The 12,840-nt window shown below is 41.2% G+C and overlaps 1 protein-coding gene and 1 long non-coding RNA gene across 18 annotated transcripts in view; one reads left to right on the top strand and one right to left on the bottom strand.

Annotated features, from left to right (window-relative positions):
* Nucleotides 1–2,609, bottom strand: part of ADGRL2 (adhesion G protein-coupled receptor L2) — a 216,463-nt gene extending 213,854 nt beyond the window's left edge. For all 17 annotated transcript variants that reach the window (XM_087889865.1, XM_087889869.1, XM_060690004.2 and 14 more), the window contains exon 1: nucleotides 378–2,609. The gene's annotated coding sequence lies outside the window, so the exon portion shown is untranslated. The remainder of the gene's footprint in view (nucleotides 1–377) is intronic.
* LOC148114637 (uncharacterized) overlaps nucleotides 1–12,840 on the top strand; it is a 114,861-nt gene that overhangs the window by 16,680 nt on the left and 85,341 nt on the right. Inside the window, exon 2 of the long non-coding RNA XR_015733134.1 lies at nucleotides 220–320. This is a non-coding gene — a long non-coding RNA (uncharacterized LOC148114637). The remainder of the gene's footprint in view (nucleotides 1–219; nucleotides 321–12,840) is intronic.

Genomic DNA, 12,840 nt, shown 5'->3' with positions numbered 1-12,840 from the left:
AATCTTCCTCCACTTCCCTACCTACATGGGCCTCAGGTCCAGTTCTCACTTCTTTGCCTCTCCCTTCCCTGGTCATAAATAATACTTTGATTTATGTAGTGGGTTGATTTTTTTTTTTTTAAAAGGTATGTTTGAATGAATGCGAATAAGGAAAGAGTGGGACAGGAAAGAGTTCCCGGCATCTCACGGGTGTATTGGCGGGGTTCCCTTTCCCCACAGGGAAAACAAAGGACTAGGAACGCGGACCCCGTTCTCCCACGAAGCCGCCCCCTCGCGTGCAAATGGCTCGCAAAACAGGAGGAATCCAAGTAAGCAAACAGGTACCGTAAGTACAGAAAAGCTCATTCCCTCCCCACACACACACCAACCTCGCTTACCTTTGGATTCGCAGCCAATTGCGGGCCAGGGTTTCTCTGGCATCTGGGTGCCCCAGAAAAGAGGTGCAGGATGAGTCCCTTTACGATCACGAGGGTTGGGCCTGGGAAGTGGCAGCAGCAGAAAAAAGCCAGATCGAGCAGAAGGATCGCCGGTCAGGCAAAAGAGCCGGGCTGGGTAGAAGTGTTAAAAAACCGGGGAAACAGCTGGCTTTGCAGCTCGCTGAGCTGGGACAAAAAAAAAAAAAACGTACAAAAGGCAGCAGCTTCTCTTCTTCCTCGTCCTTCTCCCTTTCTCCAAGCAAACCCAGCCAGCCGAGGGGCTTTTGGAGGGGTTAAGTCAACATTTTCCCCCCGCAGTTCCCAACGCGCGCTGCTCTTTCTCTCCCTCCTCTCCCAAAAAAAAAAAAAAAAAGAGGGAGGAAGGCAAATTATTGGGGAGCGGAGGAAAGAAACGGCACAAGCCAGAAAGGAAAATCGAAACAATTCTCCCGGTACTCTAAAAAGCACCACAACAAAAGAGAGCTAGGTGCAAAACCCACTGGATTATTACCAGCCCTGGAGTCCTATATTTCTCTTTTCTTTAAGTAACTGGAACGATTGTTTAAAAAAAAGAAAAGAAAAGAAAAACGGAAAACAAAACCACGATGCCAACAGGAGAATCGATTCGATCTTCGGTTTCTTTTCTTCACGGAGGAGGCGAAGGCGAGAAGGGGGTGGTGGATGCAATTGCAATGCGCAGAGAGACCCAGGCATTAAAAAATAATAATAATAATAATAATCAAATATTTTCTTCTAAAAAGGCAGCCTCTCTTTCTCCGTCCTTTTCTTCCATCTTCTTTGCATCACCCTTGCTGACATTCTGGCCTCTGGCAGGATCCAGTCCCAGCCCTTCCTTCCTCGGGCTTCGCGTCTTCCTCGGATGCTCTGGTCCTGCCTGCCCCGTGAAGAACAGGAGATCAAGAGCCCAACTGGCCGCGCTTAAAACCACGGGGGAGAAGAGAGCCCGGGCATGAAATCGCCCAAAAGGAAGCAAGGAATGGAAAGGGTGTGGGGGGAACCCAATGAATAGTACCGCCAGCTCCTTTTCGTTCATGCACCTCTCGGTGTGTGACTGGGGATTGCGAAGTCCTGACACAGACTCTCCACTAGCTCTGAACTGGAGCCACCTCCAGCCTCCACCTCTTCCAATCTCCACCCCCTCTCTCTCTTTCTCTCTCCCTTTCTCTTCTCCCCACCCCTGGGCTCAGCTAATCATATAAACATATTATCGTGGAGAGAAACGGCGACAGCGGCAGCTTTTCTTCTTCTCTCTCTTCCCCCCCCCCAACTCCCGCCCCCTCTAGCCCGCTTTCCCCCCCCCTTTCTTTTCTCCCCTCCTTCTCCCGCCAAAACTAGGAGTTCTGGCAAATAAAAACAGATTAGAGGCAGCTAAGTACCAAACGTGAAACGGATAATCTAAAAGCTCGATCTGCCACCACTGGCCATTTTCCAGTCCATTTCAGCTGCTTGCGGCGGCACCGCTTGGGGAGGTGGTGGGGGGGGAGAAGGAAAAGAAGGTGGGCTGGAATGAGAGAGAGAAAGAAAGAGAGGAACGCACACGATCCGAGGAGGGGGACAAGAGGGGGGGAACGGCGGCCGTGTAAGCTTGGCGGCAGCGGCGGCAGCAGGAGACGCTGGTCCCCTTCAGCCAATTGGAACGGCAAGCTTTGGGGCAGCCTCGAAGCGAGAGCGCATCTCAGGGTCCCGACTGGAAAGGCTGCTTGACGGCCGAGATCCCTTCTAACCGGTCGCGGCGCTGCAGACTCGCAGACGCCGCGGCCGTTCGCTTCGCCGGCCCGTTCCGTTCCCGTGCGCAAGGGGCGGGCGGATGGGCAGCGAGCGCCGGGCTCCTTTCAAACTTTAGTCGCCGGCTTCCTTCTCTTGTCCGCTCCACCCCCGTCCACCCTTCCCTGCCCGGTCGTCAGAAAACTAGCCCCACGATCCGAGAGGAGAGTGTTGCCGAGCTGAAGCGGCGAGAGCTGGGTAAAGAAAGGGAGGAAGGTTAAGCGAACGCCGCGGGAGAGGCGAAGGCGGCGGGAAGCTTTGAAAGTTCGAGTCGCGGAGCTTTAATCTGGCGCGGATGTGTATCCGCCAGCAGGTTCCAAACGCCAAGCCTGTCCGCCATTCTTCACTCCGACGGTTCGGGCCGCCTGCGATCGTGTATTTCGCGTTGGGGTTCAGCGTGAGGGGGCTTGAGCAAGTTCCCCACGTGCAGCTTTGAGGGAAAGCAACAGGGAGGTCAAGAGAAGAAAATCATACAAATATAACAACGACCCTCGCAGAGCCCAAGGCTCGCTCTCTCCTTCCTTCCTTTTCATTCCTTCCTTCCTTCCTATCAGTGTGCAAATATGTATGTCGGTGCAAGATCAATAAAGCTCGTAAATAATTTGAAGAAGGTGTACTTTCCCCAAAATTCTGTGAGGGGGCGGACCTTGTTTATTTCCTCACTAAATTCTTTCAGAGATAGAATTTCTCTCACTTTGACACAAACACAAACTCCATTTCAGGAAGTGCTATTTGGTCTGAAAAGTGGATGTTTTTAAAACTGCTAGGTCTCTGGATTTGTTCACACATCTGATTTCATACACCTCATGGGATGGCAAGTAGGGAGCTGTTGCCCTGCAATAACCTGCACTGATCACACTTTTAAATACATTCCGTGATAGACGAAAGAAATTTACACATTAAATCAGTAAAGCAAAAGGTGTGGCTCATTTATCTGCAATATATTGGAAACCATTTCTGGATGTTATATAATTAGAACTTTGGGCATTTCATCGCTGAGATTATTGAAATGAAGAAAGTTTGAGTTCACCAGGAATGGATTTTTGTATGAAGAAATGCAAACTCAGTTCAATTCTGACATGAGGATGAATCCTAGACTAGTAATATTATTTAATGTGTTATGTAAGCATTTTGTTCCATTCTCATTAGTTATTCTTGATTCTTTGATCCAATAAGCCTGAAGTCTGACCATTCCACTTTAAATTAATAATTATTGTTACCAGGCATGCCAAGATTGTCTATTAGTTATAAATATTCTGTATGGTTACTGTTTCATGTTTCTAGTAACAATTTCAAAGCATAATATCCCCCTAATTTAATCAAATAACTGTGTTAAATAGTTACTTTCTAACCTGAATATGCATAAACTGAACATGATTTCTTTTTCACATGGATAAAGCCTAAATAACATAAATAAAATGTAAGAGACTGGAGAGTGGGCTTTCACAACAACTGGTTGCATAATTAGTTACAAAATGTCTGGCTTTAAGTATGCAATGTATGTAACAATATAGACACCCTATGATCAGACCGTAAGTACAATATAATTGTTGTACTTAGATTGAATGACCATAGCACACAGCAAGCCTGGATAAGGGCTTCTGACCCATGCATTTTTACCCCCACCCCACCCTACCCTTTTGGCTATTGTTTCAAAATGGATCACTACGTGTTAAACCATTTTTTCCCCTGCCCATTCTATCTGGGATTAGGAATCAGATTGTCCTCCCTTTCGCCTTGCTTTTCTATGTTTGCTCTATCCTGATAGACAATGATGTGGAAAGCTTCAGGTCACTGATGTCATCGTAGATGTTGTAAAAAAAGGACGAGTGAGATGTTCCCATATAGTATGACATAATTCAGAATTTACTTGGTCTACTTCCATCCCATAAAAAGTAACATAAAGGGACACTAAAGTCATACACAAAATCTTAAAAGATAAAACATGGGTGGTATGGACTGTTGCAAGAATATTTTGGTTTTAAAGCAGTCTTATAGCTGCAGTTTGTGTTAAAATCAAGGATACTATGTGTTTACTGGTATACATATTACAGGTACAAAATAATTACAGCTTTGCATAGGTGATACAACTGTAACACACCCATATCCTGATTGTCTAGCCAGGCCTTCTTTTTTTCCCCTTCCCTTCCTGTTGTATTTACTACAAGGCCCAGATTGGTATTCAAAAGCCTCTTGTATTTGCTCTGCTTGCCACCATTAATTGCCCTAGGGTCAGCCTTCTGAAATGAATTATGTCAGTTTCAAAGCCAGTCCTCCCATATTAGCTCCACTGTACTACCACAAATTGTCCTAGGGTTATTCTCCTTGAGTGACTTATGCAGTCCACACCTGAAAGAGCTGAATCCTTTACATTCTGGGAGGCTGCACAGAAAATCAGATACAAAACATTTTCACTTTGTAAACCTTCAAAGTTACAATAACCTTTTGGATCTGTTGGCACAACACGTTTTGCTACAAATTTTTTTTTTAACAGAAACTGCTTTAAGAATATAATTATCCTTCACAGCATAAAAGTAGTGGTCTTAAGTGTAATTTGAAGTGATTAAAAAGATTCCATACTCTAAATAACATATACCTTGAAAATTAGTCAATTGAGGTTTTCTCTCTCTCTAAAATAATCCATGAAGGCCACAAAAGACAGTAATATCGCTCATTATTATTGCAAAACATTGTGCATGCCATGATCCTTTCTTCTGTCCTAGCATGCTAATACAGAAATGAGCTGACTCCTTGTGTATAAATCAGTACAGTTGTAGAGAAACAATTAATGTACTCTATTTTCTATCTTAAATAACCTATATTTTCACAAGCTGTAATTTTAATATGCAAGTTATTCTCCCCATCCATTTAGAATCTGACCAGATAAGGTCCATGACTTCAACATTCAACATTAAATCAGATCCACTACCACCCCAACATTTGTTTTTCATTATAACATACCCAGTGAAGAGATCTGGAAATTTAAGAAATTCTCACATGCCTTGCAACCACTGAAGAGGCCTGATAATGGTCTCTCTCTCTCTCTTTTTTTTTTTTTTCTAATAGCCAACAATCATTTTTTATCTATTTTCAGATTCATCTAAGAGGCCTTTTGATATCCAATTAATATAGGATTAATGTACTAATGTGAAGAGAATGATGTAAAATCAGAGTAAAGAATATGCTTCTGACATTTGTTGAGTTTTTTTTTTTTAATAAGTGCTATGCTCTTTTCATGTTTACCTTCTGAATTTAAAAACTTTGACTGTTCTAACTAAGTCTAGAATAGCTGGAAGCAAAATGTTGTTCAAATAGAAGGAAAACATGCTTTGGAGAAGAAAAAGCATCTCATTGCCTGGATTTTATGAAAAAAGATAGGCACTATAAAAGAATCCCAGGGTGTACAGATTCAGTCTTCTCTAATCGTGCAGTAGCCAACCACCATATCTCAGCATGTGCAAAGCTTTCTTGGGAAGTAAAAATAGAGTCTATAGGACAAGGAATTCACTGTATAGAAAAATAAGAATATGTACCATAATCGAAGAAAAGTGAAATCTTGAGAGCTACATTTTTTTTTTTTTACTGCTAGATGATTCACATGGAATTCTCATAGTCTCACAGAAGAAAAAAAAAAAAAACTAAATCTGACAGCCTGGAGATCTAAAAGGCATGTTCTATATCTGAGAAAAATCACTGAATCTTGCTTGATTCTGTGCTATAGGACAACATTGTTACAGGCAGCTAAGATTTCCCTAGGTATAATCAGTTTTAGTACAGGTACAACAGTGTTTATATGCCAATCTTGTTTTTCAAAGGGAACCTCACTGATCTCTTAAAAGAAAGCTAAAGGGTCACATTCCCTTCCCCCCCCTCAATTGTTTAAAGACAACATGAAAGTGAATGTTATATACCAGAGCTAGATTATTTAATCAACTGACTGAAAACTGAAACAAGCTGGTTCTGATTCTTTAACTTAAATTCCTTTGGGCTGTAAAGTATTATCCTTACAGAGCTTTTTTTTTTTTTTTTTTACAAAAACAAAGTTGGTATATATAAAGTGATCAAATACATTAAGTTACACATTGAACTATATCTTATTACATAAACTATAACTCTAATTCAAAGGTAAATGCCAGTGCAAATGAGAAACTTGCACGGGGAGTACCCTGACATAGGGACTGCTGATGACCTTTGTACAGTCAGACACTGGGAGCAAGACTGGGTCACAAACCTTGCAACAATAAACAGGGATTATTGTGTTTGCTTTTCTTTTGCTAGGAGAAAGAAGCAGAGAAAAAAAAAAACCTCTTATCTATTAGTTGTCAGGAAAGAAAGAGAGAGAAAGATGTGCGGGACAGGGAATTACAGAAAACTCATATGAGTGAAAGTTTTGCACTTCAATATGCCCTACAGACATTTTGGGTTTTGTGCACTTTGCCCAGAGAACAAGTATTTGTATGTCAGAAGTCATTTTTCTTTCTCCCTCTTTTTATCTATATATGTAACCTTACATAAATTTTAGCAATTGTTTATAATATAGGGCACAATCCAGTTATAGCTAAACATTGATGGTCTTATTGATCTTAGCAGGAGAATTAAGCATGTGCAATCAGTGCAACCTAAAAGGGTGTGATTTGGGCTGGATTGCTTCACGTACTATAATTGGGTTGGAATATCAACAGATCTTCATTGTGTTTCTTAATGTGGATTAAATCCTTATTAAGGGGATCAGAACAGTAATAAGAAAGCTGTCTCAGAATACTGATTTTAAAAGCATGCCACTAATTATACATTTTACAACCCCACTATTTTCGCACTAAGAAAATTACACAAACATTTGGTTTTCTTCTGCAGTTTCAGCCAGGAGTTTTGTCAGGACTGTGATAAAACATTTAATCCAACATTAATTCTATTTCTGTGTGAACACAATATTTTGTCTTTGTGTGTGAAAAAATAATATATATATATATGATAGAACGGTTACCTCTTATGTACTTACGTAAGGCTATATGCATTGTCCTTACCATGCATATGTCTATGTATTCTCTTTGCTTATATCTTATCAGAAAATAAAAACCCTTTTTATTCATTCTTCACATTTATCACTCACCCTTCTTTTTATTTCACTTGGGCTTCACATCTTAAAAGAGCCTTGTAGTACAGTGGTCTAAAGCACCCTGTTATTAAGACCAGCTGCCTGCAATTACTGCAGGTTCGAATCTCGCCAAGGCTCAAGGTTGACTCAGCCTTCCATCCTTTCTAAGGTAGGTAAATTGAGGACCCAGTTGTGGGGGCAATAAGCTGACTTTGTATAAATACACAAAAGAATGAAGGCTATTGCTTAGCACATTGTAAGCCGCCCTGAGTCTCCGGAGAAGGGCGGCATATAAATCAAATTAAAAAAAAAAATTGCTTGCCATTTTTTTTCCACTCATGTGCGCATACCCGATTTACAATTAGTATAACAGACTATTTGATACTTTACATATTTAGTTTTAACAATACTTTTCATTACTGATACTTTAAAAATGCCAGCTGCAAATATCAGTTTAGGGTTTTATTTAGTATTGGGGCCCATTTCATACTAACAAGCCGCCTAGAATAAGATAGGTGGCAAATAAACTTAACAAATAAAATAATAAAGCAAGCAAAATAACTGATAAATCAGCAGCGTATGAGTTTCACTGCTTGCCTGATTTCATTGGTGATGCCTTGGTCATATTTGATCAAATGATGAACAATGAATATCATCAACAGCTTTCTTATATGATCCACATCTTTAAATTATCATAGTCCATGCAACTGTAGAATAATGCAACACTTTCATGATTGTTCTATGATGCCTGATTTTCAGACGATAGAACAAAAATTATTTGAAACAATTCTGATGCTTGTGTTGTTGCTTAAAGAAAATAAAAAGCAGCAAATCATCTTCCCCAACACAATTCTATTAAATAGTAGGTTTTTCTTTCTGTTATAGGTACAATTCTAGTCAAGCCAGTAGGAGCTATTCATAAACCTACTGGATAAGGCATTTGAAGATTAATGGTCAGCCATTATGGATTATTGTTTCTTAAGGAATTGTGTACGGTTTTGCTGTATATAGGCTCTAATGAAAGGGTTCCCGACAACACTTTTAGCCAATTGTCCTGACAGCTGCATTCTTGGGGAGAGCACATTTCCAAAAGGAGATTGAACCTATCTGACAAAATGGGTTAAATTGCCCTTCCAGTTAGAGCCATACAATGCTGTTTCCTCTGCTAGACAGAGAAATTGTTGAGAATACCCAACTACCATCTGAGAGCATATCTTGGTACATGATATACACTTCTGTAAAAAAGAAAGAAAGAAAGAAAGAAAGAAAGAAAGAAAGAAAGAAAGAAAGAAAGAAAGAAAGAAAGAAAGAAAGAAAATAGTCACCTCTTTTCTAATTTTATGAATTTTAGCATATTTTTGCCGTTGAATTCTGTACTAGTCTGACTAAATAAATAATACTAAAGTCTGGTGCTCGTTTCATTTATTTCATTAAAAAATAATACAATATATACTATCCCCATCCCATTCAATCCCTTTAATTAAAGATGTGTGAAAATGTCATTAACCAACCAGAGCTGACTTCTGGCAGCCAAGTCACATAGAATCTCACAAACCTTTGCTTTCCTCACGAGATCTCATCTACATATTCCAAAGACCAATTAAGCCCCACCTGAATTTTTTTTTGAAGGCTGCAGTTTTTTAAAAAAAAAAAAAAGTCTAGAAAAGTTCACAAAACTACTTCTAAAGCTTTGTGGCTCCACCGATGCATAGTCAGATGCATTGTTTTGAAATGGAGTGGCTGTCTTGGCAAAATCACTCCAAGGGTGCAGCATAATGTAATTCAGGAGGTCACAAAGAACCCCAGAACAACATCAAGCAATCTACAGGCCTCTCTGAAAAATCAACATTCAGGACTCCACCATCAGAAAAGAACTAAGTAAAAATGGGATTTGTGGGAGAACCTAAATAAAAAGCCTACAGAGTATTCCAGGAAGCTCTAGATATATCCCACATAAAAGCTTAAAAACCTCTCACAAAACAATTTCTTCTCAGCTTGAACATGCCAGTTAAACAATGCTTTTAGGAGTGGAACACAAAATCAGAATGATGGGATCTGGCATGCGCTATTTAAAAAGAGTATTCTGGAGATTTATTGCTAAAACATATTATGGCAGTAAGCATTTCAAGTCTCAATTTCTCATTTCCCAGTATATTTGATAATAGATTCTGACATATAGAACTGCATTTTTATACAACCCATTCATACCGCCATATACTCCATTGTGTCATTCCTGAAATCTTCGAAGTTCAGCATTTATTTTTGGCCCTTTTACCACATTACCTTATTTTACTGCATGGCACAGATCAACAGGACCACTTCTTCCTTGCGAAGAAGGCAGTTTTGAAACTTTATACTCCAGGAAACATTTTCTATGCTTGAGGATGAATTCCTGAGTGTCTGAACTCTGAGCAATGTTAAAAAGTCATTAGGGGTTCATTAGAGTGAACCCAGTTGATATCCAGCACCAGCCAGATCAATCAGTGGTTGATCTCACTGTCCTACGATATGCCTAGCAATCTCCTGAATTTGTAAATTGCAAGGGGAAAAAAATATCAGCAGAGGTGGCAAACACTGCACAATATTTGGAAATGTATTTAGGCTTTTATTTAGGAAAATACATTAGATTTTCTCTTTTCAAAAAATGAGAAAAGCAATTAGCATGAGTTTAGCTGTCTCCAACAGATTTGGCTTAACAAGGGTTCTTGCAACTCAACTCTGGATAAGGCTTTTTGTGCCACAACTTTTATAAGATTTTATAGGATGATCTAGTTCAGGAATGTCAAACTCGATTTCATTGAAGGTCGCATCAGGGTTGTGTTTGAGGGGCGCTGGGGGGGGCAGGCATGGCTGGGGGGCATGGCCAGCTTGACGTCAGTCATCAAGTCTCCGTTTTCCACCACAGCAGCCTCCTGCAGCCCTCTGCCAGCGAAAACGGAGCTCAGGGATGCTATGCATGGCCCTCCTGAGCTCCAGTTTAAGTGGCAGAGGTACCATGGGCCAGTCCTTTGCTGTTTCCACAGCAGCCCATGGGCCATATTTAAGCACCCTGTGGGCCGGATCCGGCTTACGGGCCTTGAGTTTGACATCCCTGATCTAGTGGAAGAACCCCATTCAGTTTTTTAGCTGTCCTACCTTATGATAAGGTGTAAAACTTTATCATACCTCCTAGCTCAAAGGTGGGTTTCAGCAGGTTCTGACCAGTTCTGGAGAACCGGTAGTGGAAATTTTGAGTAGTTCAGAGAACCGGTAGTAAAAATTCTGACTGGCCCCGCCCCCATCTATTCACTGCCTCCCAAGTCCCAGCTGATTGGGAGGAAATGGGGATTTTGCAGTATCCTTCCCCTACCATGTCCACCAAGCACACCCAACAAGCCATGCCATGCCCACCAAGCCACACCCACAGAACCGTTAGTAAAAGTTTTTGAAACCCACCACTGTCCTAGCTCCATTTTGAAGTAAATAATTAACTTGGATGGTGTATTTCTGCTTACTAGGATAGTATAAATTTTAATGCATTTAGGCTCAGAATCAAATCTTTTTCTGGGAAAAGATCTTCCCAATAGGCTACTCTGTCTAGCTTTACTGCAGTCTGGTCTGGTTGAATATTTTATGATTTTGTCTTCAGACAAAGAAATAGTTTTTCCATAAACTACATACATACATACGTGCGTGCTCTTGGTAACACATATTTAAAAATGTGAATGGAAGTGAACCACTCAAAGAAATAATTAAAAGAATTTGAATAACACCATGTTGATGCAACTAGTTTATATATGCAGGTTTGGTCAATTTATGACCAAAACTGAGCCAAAATCTCTATTGCTAAACAAGATAGTTATTAAGTGAACTGTGCATCATTTTACAACCTTTCTTGCTGTTGTTGAGTGAATCACTGCAGTTATTAAGTGAATCTGGCTTCTCCATTGATTTTGCTTGTCAGAGGTCACAAAACGTGATAGCAATAGAGCTCAGCAATAGTACTTAGATTTATATACCACCCCATAGTGCTACAGCACTGTTTGTGGTTTACAATATCAGCATTATTTGCATATTTTCCCCAACAATCTGGGTTCTCATTTTACCAACCTCAGAAGCAGGGATGAAATCCAATTTTTTTCCCTACCGGTTCCGTGTGCGTGGCTTGGTGAGCGTGGCATGGGAAGGATATTGCAAAATCTCCATTCCTACCCCACTCCAGGGGAAGGATACTTCAAAATCTCCATTCCCTCCTCTCCTGGGGGAAGGATATTGCAAAATCTCCATTCCCACCCCACTCTGGGGCCAGCCAGAGGTGATATTTGTCAGTTCTCCGAACTACTCAAAATTTCCGCTACTGGTTCTCCAGAACCTGTCAGAACCTGCTGGATTTCACCCCTGCTCAGAAGGATGGAAGGATGGGTCAACTCTGAGCGCTATCAGGATCTATGATGATCACATGACCCTTGATACAGCAACCATTATAAATACATATCAGCTGCCAAGCTGTTGTGGTCTGCCAGCAGCCTGCAGAGCTGGAAGCGGAGTCAGACAGTGAGGAGGCCGGGGAGGAACATGGGCCAGTCCTGGAGTCTGGGAAAGACTCCGATGAGGGCTCTGCATCGGAGGCAGAGATGGGGCCAGAGTCATCTGGGGGTTATGCACGGACTCCGGAGCCTCCAGAGTTGGACATCAGAGAGGCAGAGGAACAGGAGAAGCTGTTCTTAGTGCATGCATGCACAGAGTTCCCAGAAGACAAGAACAGTTTTAAAAAAAGGGACAACTCGGGAGTAAGGCCTGGAGATGATTGGTGCCTCCCATAAGGCTTAAAAGAGGAGCAAAGGCACATGGGCCCTTTGCAGGAAAGCAACATTGTTAATTCTGTTCCCAGTTGGCATCTCTGTTTGATTCTGGACTCCATGTGGCTTTGCCAAGTAGGTCTTAGGCAGCATGTCAAAGGAGATAAAAGTTGGTGATTATCCCAAAGGTCTTCTCTCGAAGGACTTTTTGCAACTAATTGGAACTCAGCTGTGAATGAAAGTAATTCATAGCTGTTGCAATAAAAGAGGTTTTTTGGGACTAATTTAATGTTTTAATGACTCAGGAAGCCTAGGTCACAACACAAGCATCCAAACTTTGATCATGTGACCGTAGGGATGCAGCAACAGTCATAAATGTGAAAAATGATCATAAGTCAATTTTTCAGTACCACTTAACTTGAAAGGTCACTAAAAGAACGATTTTAAGTCAAGGACTACTTCTATCATAGGCAGGTTGAGTTTCTCCTGAGAAAGAGAACCAATGCTCTGACTGCTATCACTGCATATCCATGTCCCATCCCATTACAGAAAGTATATGCAATTTTGTGGCAGGAGAGTAAGCTTGACATGGGCCAGGCTAGCAATTATATTTTAATAGTATTATTATAAACCATATCTTGGGCCCAGATTCTGAGTGAGAGTGCAGGGGAAGGGACGTGGGAAGAGGCAGTGTGAGAGATTTATGTATTTAGGATCTGTGGTGGCACAGTGGTTAGAATGCAGTATTGCAGGCTAATTTAGCTCA

The sequence above is a fragment of the Pantherophis guttatus genome, chromosome 3, assembly GCF_059756535.1.
Source record: "Pantherophis guttatus breed Tessera chromosome 3, ASM5975653v1, whole genome shotgun sequence".
Lineage (NCBI taxonomy): Eukaryota > Metazoa > Chordata > Lepidosauria > Squamata > Colubridae > Pantherophis > Pantherophis guttatus.
The sequence above is the reverse complement of the archived record's forward strand: the minus strand, read 5'-3'. Positions and strand labels throughout refer to the sequence as shown.